Source organism: Choloepus didactylus, chromosome 11, assembly GCF_015220235.1.
Source record: "Choloepus didactylus isolate mChoDid1 chromosome 11, mChoDid1.pri, whole genome shotgun sequence".
Taxonomy (NCBI): Eukaryota; Metazoa; Chordata; class Mammalia; order Pilosa; family Megalonychidae; genus Choloepus; species Choloepus didactylus.
In genome coordinates this window covers 85,868,533-85,882,254 of record NC_051317.1, presented here as the reverse complement: position 1 = coordinate 85,882,254, position 13,722 = coordinate 85,868,533, and the positions used below count along the sequence as shown (strand labels likewise).

At 39.0% G+C, this 13,722-nt stretch overlaps 1 protein-coding gene across 4 annotated transcripts in view; it reads left to right on the top strand.

Annotated features, from left to right (window-relative positions):
* The first annotated feature begins 268 nt into the window (after positions 1 to 268).
* Positions 269 to 13,722, top strand: part of PDE4D (phosphodiesterase 4D) — a 1,663,062-nt gene continuing 1,649,608 nt past the window's right edge. For 3 of the 4 annotated variants that reach the window (XM_037799050.1, XM_037799045.1, XM_037799053.1), the window contains exon 1: positions 269 to 355. The gene's annotated coding sequence lies outside the window, so the exon portion shown is untranslated. The remainder of the gene's footprint in view (positions 356 to 13,722) is intronic. The other variant, XM_037799047.1, reaches the window with a different exon arrangement.

Sequence of the window (13,722 nt, the reverse complement as noted above, 5' to 3'; positions counted from 1 at the left end):
ACACACTTGGTAGCTTTTACTTCACTGTCAATCCAGCTCTGCTTCCCTCCTTTATTAAGGAAGGAAGCAGACGGATCATTCATTTCTTCCCTGGAGTAGAATGTTTAATGCACACATGGAGCATGTGACCTCTTTTAAAAAAAAAAGTGGTTTGCACCTTACCATAATTCTTATCTATAATGAGTGCGGTGATTTGCATTTGGGGAGTTAGGAAAATCAGTTATGTTGACTTCCTGCTTTCTGTTTCAGCCTCTGAGCAGAACTTCCCATTCGAATGGGACTAGGCAGAAAACACAAAGCTGGAATTATCTCTTGAAGTTGATGTTGCAACCTGATTCTTTGCCATGGGGATAAAGTAAGTTAATGGTCTGAGGTGTTTGTCTCCCCCACTCCTGAAGTTTGCCCTTCAATTGCTCTTGTTTTTATTCCCCAGTGAATTAAATGAGGGATACATTTTGCTTTTTTTCTGCAGGTCAAAGTCTCATAGCTTTTAGTGCAGTGTTCTATTCACCCAGGGGCTTAAAACGTGCTGCTTAGATCAAGCTCTTAACTGGATTTGGAGATTATAGTGGCTTCTCCCTTTGGCAGTTCCTAAGAGTATTATCTTTTGGATTATTTTATTCAGGTTTCCTGTCAGATGATTTTATTTTACCTGCTAGAGTGAAAGGGTGAGGGAGAGCAGATCTCAGTTCTTTCCCTCCACTTCCTTCCTCTCACCCCTCTGCACCCCTCCCCCTTCCTGTCTCCTCTTTCCTTTCCACTCCCTTCCCCCTCTCTGTTTATAGTTTAAAAGTATGTTCACTGAACTATCTCATTTGCTTCTTCATAGTACCCTGTGAGGTGGGTACTATAATCCCCTCTTTACAGAAGGTGAAATAGGCTTCAGTGAACTTCAGCGACTTGGCCAAAGTCACTCAGTCAATAAACAACAGAGCTGAGACTGAATCCCAGGCTTGTCTTTAGGTCTCTCTGGCTTTCTTCTTCCCCTGGTACCACGTTGCCTTTGTGGTAGACGTAGTAGGTGGGATTCTGACAGAAAGGAGAGGAAAGGGTGGCTGGGTTGGGAAGCCTGAGTAGGTCTTGTCTACAACAGAATTGTGTATCCTAATTAACAGAAAATGTTAACTAAATATGTTGCCATGTAGTTCTTCAAGCGAATAGGCTGTTGGGTGGCCTTTGGTGTCATGGACTTTAGGATGATATGACCAAGGGAGTCTTTTACTGCCTGCGAGGAAAATAATTGAAAAATTAGGTGCGGACCCAGCAGTTCATACCTTGTGCTCAGGTGAAGTGAGTTTGTCTGGGACGTGAGCTGAGGATGATAGCAAAAGGATGCATTCATTTCTCCCCTCCCCAAGGCTTGGCAAGGCAAATGTGTGTGTGTGTGATCAGCTACTAGTCAGTGTCAATGCTGAGATCTGGACCTTCATATCTAATCAGTGCAGGAGGGAGGAGAATGGGATTGGAATCAGTGGCTGCTTCTAAGGCTCTAAGGCGCTTGCAGAGGGAGCTCTGCCCCTTGGAAAAGAGCGAGGACTCAGGCAGGGGCACGAGGGAGGCCGTCTTGTTTGGCTTGTCCGTGGAAGTCAGGGGGCTCTGCCGAGGGGGCCATGGAAAGAGCCTGCTCCACCAGGGCTCTGAAAAGGGCTCTTGGATTCCGGGAGAGTCCTCGGGTTGCCTCATAGACACGAAACTCCGAGGGGCCTTCCGTGGCGGGGCGTTGCGGGGCCGGCAGATGTTTCCCCGACGCGGTCTGCGAGCAGGACCCGACCCGGCGGGCTCGCTCTTCCGGAGTCAAGCGCCTCCCTCTGCAGCCCCAGAGCTGAAGCGCCGTGGGGCGGGGGTGATGCTCTGGGCACTGGCACCGGGACCCTACCCACCTGGCTGTGCCGTCTGACCTTTCTCTTTGTGGACTCGCTAGAGGACAGGGAGTGAATAAGGAGGAGAATCAAGTGTTGTGGGAAGGAGGGGCTGACAGTCCTGGGCACGGCCAGCAGGAGTCTCGCTGGAGGAGGAGCTGTGAGAGCAGAATTTTGAGAATTGGGAGGGAACCCCAGAGTGTCAGTCCTAAGGAAAAGAATTAAACAAGGAAAAAAAAAACAAAACATACTCAGGCTTGGGTACGGTTCAGGTGTGGGATTCATACTCCATGTAGCTGGTTGACATGTGACAAGTGCAGTGAAAGAAATGGGGTGGGGTGGGATACAGAGGGACCGTTGAGGCAGAGAAAAGGAGGGGATGGAACACAGTCTCACAACTGGTCGGTGGTGACCGGGCAACACGGCACAGTGTCGAGTCAGGGCTTCTGGCTGCCCCACGACAGCCGTGGAGTAACTTCTTAAAAAGCCTGTGATTGAATTTTTGCAAATTGATTTATGTTTTAAAGGCACAAGGGAATCTCACCACTTAAAAGAACCCCCAGGAACTATTTTTGAAAAGTAAAAATAATTTAAGGAAGTAAACACTCCCTCAACTACTGGTTTTGAATCTCTGGATTTTAATGTATTTGCTCAAAGCAGGATATGGTGTTTCATTTCAGTCCTTCACTGGGAGGGGAAATTCTGTCTTTTATGTATATGGCTTACAGCATTCTTAACTGAGGATAATAATTCATTATTTCTCAGCTGTTTTTACTTTTGATGTGCTAAGAGTTGGGGGAAACTATTGCATATAACTGCGTTTAAACAAAATGAAAAAGCTATTTTCTTTAAAGAACTGTGCTTTTTCAAGGAAAGGCCAATTCTCCAACAACACTTTTGGAGACAGTTACCAAAGGAAAACCCAACAAACAGAGACATGCAGGCTCTGAGTCTGGCTTTTGGAAAATGAACATTTATTCTTTTTTCTAAACAGGGCTCGGTGAGCTCAGTCATGTACACTATGAAAATAATTGGTGTGCGTTAGTACTCTTTGTGCCAGATTTCATGTTTGCTGAAAGGTGATTGGATTCAAACCAGCATATTTAAAGGTCAACTGGTTGTTCTTAGTGCAGAATTTTAACTCTTTAATCACCATGGGTTTTAACCAAATAACCATTTTAGGAAGAGGGAGAGACAGCATACTGCATTTTAACTTTCTGGATGAAAAGGGTATGAGGTATGAGTTCTCAGCTGGTATTTGGATGTGGGTGGGAACAGAGACTAACTGCTTTTTTAAACCATTAAATTTAGGTCAGGGTTCGAATGTGACAGTGCTTCACATAAGCAATGTCCAAATGTCAGGCTGAAAGTTCTCTCTTTTTAATAAGGAATTCAGATTTGCTAACAATAGATCTTCGGCTCTCTGTCTCCTTCTTCCTTGTCTTTCTACCTTTAAGCAACTTTTTTAGTTCCTTGAGAATCTTGGTGGAGGACCCACTGTCTAATTGTCAATACTTAACCCAGCCATTTGATGTTAGCTCTGTTTTGACCTGTGTGTCTTACTGGGCTTTGTGATTTGGAAGATTTTTTTCCCAGTGATTTTGGGTACATGGATTAAATAGCTTATTTTATTGACCTTCAAACAAACCTGTCCAGAAATCTTTTTGCCGGACTTTCCAAAATAAGGTAAGGAATGGACCATCCCAAAGAAATTGGGTGAATTTTAGTCATCTGCTGTTAATGTTCTTGTCTTTTGGGTTAGTGTCCTGGTGAGCCCCTGGAACTTTTCAACATTTCATTATGAGGACTCTAGTTTAGGAAGCTACAAAGGCAGTGTCTCTGTTAGGGGAAAAACTCCCAGTGTATGACATTGATTATTTCTACTAAATGCCACATAAAAATTGACAGGTAAAGGCAGCTGGAGTTCAAGCATCTATTTACCTTTGGTGTGTGAGGATTCTTGCAGTTCTAACTAAAGGCAAATTAGAGTTACCTGGTAAAATTAGAGTCCCACTTTGTTAAGCTGATAATTCAACATTCTCTTCTTTCTTGGTTACTTCATAGTTTGCATTTCATTCTCCATAATTTTTTAGCTGTGATATCATGCGTTAGTTGCTTAAAACCTGTATGTCTCATTTGCTTCTTCTGCAAAGTGGGGATAACCTTCCCTACCTTTGTGTTATTGTGAGAATTAAATGAGTTAATCCATGTAAAATATTGGAGCAATGCCTGGCAATAATAGAGGCTAGATAAATATTAACACTTGTAATTTATTATCAATATTGCTATTATTCTAATCTCTTTCCTTAATTGTTATGCCATGTGGAGATGTTTGACCTTATGCCATATGGAGATGTTTGACCTTCAGGGAACTACAGAATTTGTTCTTGGTGGGGGAAGTACATACCTAGAGATTCAGGTTTGAAACTCTCCTTCTCTCCTCTTAACACCCCAATCTCTTTTGCCTAAACCCTGTCTGAGGTCTGCTTGGAGACATCATATGGGCGATGGTTGTCTTGAACCTGACAGTGGAGAGAGCAAATTGCCAAGGTGGTCCTTGAGGGTATAAGATGGAGAGCCAGACATGGATTAGTGGTAGGGTGACTATTCAGGCACTGAAGGGAGAGTATGGAAAGCACAAGGAGGTAAAAAGGTCATGGGTGGCTTTCAGAAAGGAACTGGTAGATGAGAGCTGGGAAGCAACTTGGAGAAATGCCTCCCTGGACAGCTCTTCTTTATTTTCATTTGTTGCCTCTGCAGCACCTTCTGCTCTCTTCTTAAAGGGAGTGCATGTCGCTTCTAACACCCTCCCTGAGCTCGAGTCCAGTGTTCTTGAACATCCTCTTTTGAAAACAGGGAGCTCTGATTACCTTCATTACGTTGTTGTTCTCATATTGCCTAATTAACTCTATCGTAACCTGTAGTTCTTTCTTAAATTGATTAATAATTAAAATCTTTCACCATTAACTTTCATTCAATTCTATTCCATCACAAGTTTGACAGTCACCAATCTAATGTTTACATCATAGGGAAGATAATTCTGAGCTATTGTAAAAATGGTATAGCTATAAACACCACATGTGATGACACATAGAATTCTGTTGGAAAATAGTTTCCAGAGCATGGTTTTCCAGTATATTTGATGATAATCTACAACAAGGAACAGATTTTAAATCAAAGTCTATACACATGTGCATATATTCGTGTGTATATAGCTTAAGCAAAGGTGTTGTGAAACGATGCTTAATCTTATTGCACATGATATACTTTGATCTTTTCAATCCTATTCCATTTTGTTGAAAATAATGCTGGTCAAAACCCACTAAACACACAGCCTTCAGTTTGAAAACCCCTAATCTAGAGGGTCATCCAATGGTTGCTTCTTGATCTCTTACACACTAGCCACATACCATACATGGGAAAGGTTTGTGGCCATCTCTGTTTTATCAATACATTTTAATTTTTTCAGAATCCAATGGTCAATCCATAGAATTATATTTTGAGGGATTTCCTTCTCTACATCCTGACTTTGAAAAATAAAAAGAATACTCAGGTCAGGAACTAGAACATTATCTGCAAAACAGAAATTCCCCTCTCCTAATAATTATTCTCCCTCAATTCTCCCAAAGAAACCACACTCCTGCTATCTAATGCCATAGATTAGAAATTTGGAAAACATTTTTGAAATAAATTAAAGTTCTAAATAAATAGGGATCTAAAGAAACCATGATAATGGATGAAAATATTATATATCATGATGTCAATCCTCTCGTAAAGTTAACACTATCCCAATCAAAGTGCCAGCAGGCTTTATTTTTATGAAAATTCACAATCTTATTCTAAAATTTATATAGAAACGCAGTTAGACAAGGATAGCAATTGGGCCCAAAAGAAAAACAAAAAGGAAGGAAGAATTACTCTTCCAGATCTCAATATTTATTATAAAGTACAATAATTAAGATAGTCTGGTACTGACATGAAGATAGTAAAATAGCTCTCTGTACTGTATTTCTTTGTATTTGATATTTTTGATGCTGTTGTAAATTGTTATGTAAATTTCACTCTGTTGCTAGTATGAGAAGTATAATGATTTTTCTGTCCAGCAACCTTGCTAAACTCTGATTAATTCAAATACTTTATCTATAGACTCTTGAATAATACAATGGCATTGTCTGCAAATTTTACTTAAATTTTTGTCTTAAAATTTACTTTGTGTGACATGAATATGGCTACCCCAGCTTTCTTTAGGGATAACGTTTGCATAGTAAAACTTTTCCTATCCTTTCACCTTCAATTTTTCTATATCTTTATATTTATGGAATTTTTTTTTTAAGCAGCATATAGTTGTGCTGGTTTGAATGTATTATGTCCCCCTGAAAAGGCCATGTTCTTTGATGCAATCTTGTGGGGCAGACATATTAGTGAGGACTGAGTTGGAACGTTTGGATTGGGTTGTTTGCATGGAAATGCGCCCCACCCAACTGTAGGTGATGATTCTGATGAGATGTTTCCATGGAGGCATGGCCCCACCCATCCAGGGTGGGCCTTGATCAGTGGAGCCATATAAATGAGCTGACAAACAGAAGGAACTCAGTGCAGCTGAGAGTGACATTTTGAAGAGGAGCTACAGCCAAGAGGGACACTTTGGAGAAAGCACAGGAGCTGCAGATGAGAAACATTTTGAAGATGGCTGTTGAAAGCAGCAGACTCTTGCTCCGGAGAAGCTAATAGAGGACAAATACTCCATGTGTAACTAAGAGTGACATTTTTGAGGAACTGCAGCCTAGAGAGGAACATCCTGGGAGAAAGCCATTTTGAAACCAGAACTTTGGAGTAGATGCCAGCCACATGCCTTCCCAGCTAATGGGTTTTCCGGACACCATTGGCCATCCTCCAGTGAAGGTACCCAATTGCTGATGTGTTACCTTGGACACTTTATGGCCTTAAGACTGTAACTGTATAACTAAATAAACCCCCTTTTATAAAAGCCAATCCATCTCTGGTGTTTTGCATTCCAGCAGCATTAGCAAACTAGAAAAATAGTTTTTGTTTAATCCAGTCTAGCAATCTTTGTCCTTTAATTGGAATATTTAATCTGTTTACATTTTGTGTAATTACTGATATATTTGGGTTTAAATCTATCATCTTGTTTTTGCTCTTCATTTTTCCCATTTTGTTCTGTCCCCATATTTTCTCCTTTCTCACTTTCTTTTGGTTTGAGATTTAAAGAAATACTCATTATTATTATTATTGTTATTGTCCATTTTACTTATTTATGTTACTATTATTATTATCCATTTAATGGTAATGATTATTAATATCCATTTATTATTATCCAATATTATCTATTGGCTTGGTAGTTATACAGACTATTCTATACTTTTAGTGGTTATTAGAAATGTTCATTTGCATCCTTGGCTTATTAAAGTCTAATGTGAATCAATACTTTTGCCATTTCCTGGACAGCTCTAGGACATTAATATAATTTAATTTCATCTCCCCTCTCCTAACTTATACACTCTTGGTTATGTGTGTTTTAATTTCATAAATCTATATTTAAGCCCCTCAGAAAATTATTATTAAATACATTATTACTGAATACATTCAGTATTTATTTAGATCTACCCATATATTTAATCCCTTTTTTAGCTTTTCTGTTTTGCCTGTATCTCAGTTTTCTATGTGATCTTTTTTTTTTCTGCCTAAACAGTACTTGTCTTGTTTTCTTGAGTATGTGTCTGCTTTTGAGGAGTCTCTCAGTTTTGTTTTTTCTGAAGATGTCTTTATTTTGCCTTTATTTCTGAAGTATATTTTCACTAGAAGTAAAATTCTAGATTGGCAATTATTTTCTTTTACCATTTCAATGGTATCCTATTGTTTTCTGCTTCCATTGTCAGCCAGCATCTTCTGAATCTTACCTGGATAGGTAGAAATATATTAGGCATGCAAATATTTAGCTCAAAGACTGAGTAAAAATGAATCCATGAATTCATTTTTTATGGCCTTTAAAAGTTACAGATATTTATTACAAAGTATTTTCTTATCTGCACATTGTGTAAGTATTTGATTACTTAACATAGAGATCTTTGTTTAATATGGAGAGTAAGGGACAGTCTGGAATTGTTGAAACATATTCTACAGAGTGTTTTTCTAACTCTTAAAAAGAGAGAAGGAGCATAAAATGTATGTAAACTTAGCTTAAAAGAAGTATGTAGGAGGCGGGGCAAGATGGTGGTGTAGGAAAGTGTGAAATTTAGTTAGCCCTCTGGAACAACTAGCATATAGCCAGGAGCAACTAGTAAACTGGAACAACTGTTGGGAGATGTCTGTAACTGTACAAACATCATACACCAGTCTGGAATGGATGGAATGGCTAAGATCACAGTATAAGAACTGTAAGTAAAGCTCCCCAAACTGAAAAGCTGATATCCCTCCCCCACTGTCATGGCAGGCTGAGTTGGAAGACTTCCCTGTGGGAAAAAGAAGCAATCTACTAAGAGGAAGGGAGGGTAGCTCAACCAAGCTCCAATTGTGGTTTTAATTAACAAATTTGGACTACTGAATACAAGCTATGAGCACAGATAAACCTGGAGCAAACAGGAAAGGAACCTGGAGGTTTCTCCTAGCAGAGAGGAGGTGGGACTAATGGAAAAAAAAAAAAAAAACAAAAAACAGAGGCTTTTGGAATCAGCTCAGCTCAGAATACTGGAAAAGGGTTGTGTCCCAAGAAAAGAGGCACATAGAACTGGGCACCAACTCTGGTTCTTGACTTATAATTGGGGGACTGGGGACTGGCTTTGAAAATGGGATTTCTTTCTTTTTTCCTTTTTTTTTTCTCTCATTCTAAGTAGCTCATTAGAGAAAGCCTCAGGCATTTTCAATTGTCAGTGCTGACCCATGCAAGGGTGGAGTTGTTAGAGAGTCAAGAAGTAATCAAGTGTAGGAGATAAATCCCTAAAGGGCTTAACTTCCCTAAGAAAAATGGGAGGTAGGGCACAGTTCAGGTGGCTGCCCTCCCTCAGAGAACTCAGACCCTAGGGCCTGGGGGGAAAAAAAACAGAAACAGCTTAAGCTGGGCTTCTGACACTTGCAGTTCTTGGCAGGGACAGGGTCTACTGAGAATTAAAGGCAATGTACCTCTTTACACCAGTGGGGAGCTGCAGGCTGACAGGTACCACCTGCTGGGCAGGATAGGAAAAGCACAGCAATTACAGGCCTCACAGGGAAATCTGACAATTTCTGGGTCTCATCCTCAGGGAAACCTGATTCTGATTATACCCTCTTCCTGAGACCTGGGCCTATCCTATCTGGGAAAATCTGTTTGGGGTAATCAAGGAAACCAGATGTTTAGACAATAAAAAATTACAAATCACACTAGAAAAAACAAAGATACAGCCCAGTCAAAGGAACAAACTTACACTTCAAATTAGATATAGGAGTTGAAACAACTAACTAAACATCTTCAAACAAATATGCTAAATCAATTCAAAAATCAAATCAACGAGTTGAGGGAAAATATGGCAAAAGAGATGAAGGACATAAAGAAGACATTGGGCAAGCATAAGAAAGAATTTGGAAGTTTGAAAAAATGATTGGCAGGACTTATGGGAAAGGAAGACACAAAGAAGAGATAAAAACACAATGGAGACATACAACAGCAGATTTGAAGAGGCAGAAGAAAAGGATTCAGGAACTAGAGGACAAACCATCTGAAATCCTACACAAAAAAGAACAGATAGGGAAAAGAATGGAAAAATATGAGCAGGGTCTCAGGGAAATGAATGCAACACGAAGTACATGAATATACATGTCATGGGTGTCCCACAAGGAGAAGAGAACGGAAAAGGTCAGATACAATAATGGAGGAAATAATCACTGAAAATTTCCCATTTCTTATGTAGACCTAAAATTACAGATCCAAGAATCACAGTGTACCCCAAACAGATCCAAGTAGACTGACACCAAGACACTTAATAATCAGATTATCAAATGTCAAAGACAAAGAGAGAATTCTGAAAGCAGCAAGAGAAAAGTGATCCATCACATGCAAGGGAAGCTCAATAGGACTATGTGTGGATTTCTCAGTAGAAACCATGGAGACAAGAAGGCAGTGGGATGATATGTTTGAGATACTGAAAGAGAAATACTGCCAACCAAGAATTCTATATCTGGCAAAACTGTCCCTCAAAAATGAAGGAGAGTTTAAAATATTTTCAGACAGACACTGAGAGAGTTTGTGAACAAGACACCTGCTCTACAAGAAAAACTAAGGGGAGCACTACAGGAAGATAGGAAAAGACAGGAGAAGAGAGGTTTGCAGAAGTGAGTAGAAATGAAGTAAAAGTAAAAAGATACAGGGAAAAAAATAAAGAAGATATGACATATAAAATCTAAAAGACAAAATGGTAGACAGTAGGCGTTACATTGAGTAAAATTAGCCAGAAACAAAAGGATGGATACTCTATGTATTCAGTAATATGAACTGACATTGATGAGTGAAATTTGAGAGTTAAAGTTGAGAACACAGGTTGTCAGGAGACAGAAAGAAGTTAGAAAATGGGCATTTGATGCTGAAGGAGTACATAAAGTTCAACAGGACTGGTTGTATAGATCCAGAAATGGATAGCATAATACTGTGTGATGGTAGCACAATATTGTAAGTACTCTGAACAAAGATGAGCATGAGTATGGTTGAAAGTGGAAGGCTAGGGGGCATGTATGACACCAGAAGAAAAGACAGAAGATAAAGACTGGGATTGTATAACTAGTGAAACCTAGAGTTGTCATTGATGATGATTAAGTGTACAAATGTAAGAATGTTTTTAAAAGAGGGAGAAAAAAGTGAATGTCAACATTGCAAGCTGTTGAAAACTGGATAATATAGGGGAAAATACAATCAGTGCAAACTAGAGTCTATAGTTAATGTTAACATTGTAAGATGTTTCCATTATTTGTAACAAAGGAATATACCAAAGCTAAATGTTTCTAAGAGGGAGATATAAGGGAAAGGTATGGGATTCTTGGTGGTGGTGTTGTCTGACCTTTACATTGTATTTTATTTTATTTTTATTTTTCTTCTATCTTTTATATTTTTATTCTTCATTTTTTCCCCTCCTTTTCATCTTTCTTTGCAGAAGAAATGGAAATGTCCTCATATCGATTGTGGTGGTAAATGCATATTTATGTAATTATACTGGTAATCTTTGATTGTTTACTTAGAATGGATTGTGTGGTGTGTGGATAAAACTGTTTAAAAAATAAACAGAGGGATACAAGTGCTGGAGAAAATGTAGAGAGAAGTATGTACCTATTCACTGTTGGTAGGGAAGTAGAATGGGGCTGCCCATCTGGAGTACGGTGTGGTGGTTCCACAGGAAGCTAAACATGGAGTTGCCATACAGTCCTGAAACCCCGTTATTGGGTATAGACTTGGAAGAACTGAGAGCAGGGACACGAATGGACATAGCACACTGGTGTTTATGGTGGCAGTATTCACGATTCATAATGGATGGAGGTGACCTAAGGGTATATTGATCAATAAACGGAATGGTGAACTGTGGTGTATACATGCAACGAAATATTGAGGGGAGACAAGAAGAAATGAAGTTCTGAGGTATGCAACTAGGTGAATGGACCTTGAGAACAGTATGTTGAGTGAAATAAGCCAGAATCAAAAAGACAAACATTATAATGCCTCACTAATATGGACCAACTATAATGTGCAATCTCTTGAGAATTGAATCTGAGAGCATAACGTTATCAGGGGAAGGCTTATGGTAAAGATTCCTAGATTGTAAGCTCTTACAGCAGTCAGATCCATTGATGAGTTGTAATGGTTATTTCTAAATTCTGAGATGTTGAGTTGTTTGTGTATAATCTGGTCGATCCCTGGAACTTCAGGTATCTGTGTGACACTGAGACTCAGGGCCAGAGTTCAGCAGCTATGACTGTCAGCATTACCCCATACAGCAAATGTTAAGAAGCTGAAAAAGAGATCAGACTTTAATTAGAGATATGAACCAAATGGACTTGGTTAGGACTAAGGTAAACCAGACTAAAGGGAAAAGGATGATATTGACTGTGTTTTAAAACTTCGACTCTGTTTGAGACCAAAGGAAGAGATGTTTATTTGGTGGAAAATCTAAATTTTCTGTAGTATGCTGTTAATGTAACTTGTTTGGTCAGTTTACTCAAATACGATAATTACATGGAATCTTAAATAGGGGTTGAGATCTGGTTGATTTGTTACAGGTTAGCATGAAACCCTGATATACCCCAGAGTAATTTGGGCAGTGAACAAAAAGTATTTGCAAAGCCCCCTTGAGGGACTGGGGAAAAGTTGGAAATGTTAAAATTCCACACCTGGGGAATTCCTGTTATTCACATAAGCATTGGGGACTACCATTGTAGTAGGCCAATCCCTCAATCTCGGGGCTTGCCCTTATGAAGCTTGTTACTGCAAAGGAGAGGCTAAGCTTACTTATAATTGTGCCTAAGAGTCACCCCCAGAGAACCTCTTTTGTTGCTAAAATGTGGCTTCTCTCTCTAAGTCAACACTGCAGGTGAACTCACTGCCCTCCCCCCATGTGGGACATGACTCCCAGAGGTGTTGAGGGAATGACTCCTGGGGATGAGCCTGGACTCCTGGGGATGAGCCTGGAATATCATGGGATTGAGAAATCCTTCTTGACCAAAAGGGGGAAGAGAAATGAAACAAAATAGAGTTTCAATGGCTGAGAGATTTCAAATGGAGTCGAGAGGTCATTCTGAAGGTTATCCTTATGCATTATATAGATACCCTGTTTTAGTTTTTAGTGTATTGGAATAGCTAGAACCTGAAACTGTTGAACTGTAATCCAGTATCCTTGATTTTTTGAAGATGATCATATAACTGTATAGCTTATACAATGTGACTGTGTGATTGTGAAAACCTTGTGGCCCACACTCCCTTTATCCGGTGTATGGACAAATGAGTAGAAAAAATGGGGACAAAATATAAATGAATAATGGGGGGAGGAGGAGTATGAGATGCTTTGGTTGTTCCTTTTTTACTTTTGTTGTTTTTTATTCTTATTTTTGTTTTTATTTCTTGGAGTAATGAAAATGTTCCAAAAATTGATTGGGGTGATGAATGCACAACTCTGTGATGATACTGTGAACAACTGATTGTACACTATGGATGATTTTATGGCATGTGAATGTATCTCAATAAAATTGCTTAAATAAGAAATATTTAAAAGAGTACAAAGATAATTTAAAGAACACATATGCATATATCTTGCTCAAACTTGACTTCCACAGATTTGCAGTGGTTCATTTCCAAACAATAGCATGTAATATTATTCCATATTCTTTTGTCTATGAAATCAGCCCCAAAGATCCTGGCTTGTATTAATTTTCTTGATAATTTACAGTTTTACTTTTACATGGCTGTTGGTCAGCTGTGTTTCATTGAATATATTGGTTGTCAGAAAAGTAACTAAATATTACACCTTCCTACTGAACACGTTGGGTGTATGGTTGTGTTATTTGCTTATGACTTATTTCTTCACCTATAAATGTATTTTTGCTATAATATTATCTTTGTTTAGTATTAATATAGTGCTTGAAATGTGAACTAAGTTTTTTTTTTTTACCTTAAAAATGGTTTTCCCTGTACTGAAATGCTCTATAATACAATGTAGCAATTAAAAATATGGGTTTTAGTTAAGGAACAACCTGAGCTCAAATAGCAGAGCTGTTACCAATTGTGTACTCCTGGAAAGATAACTCCAACTCCTTAGTGTCCTTATCTGTGAAATGGGGTCAATAGTTCCTGCCTTACAATGCTGTTTTAAGAATAAATGAGATGGAAAAGACATTA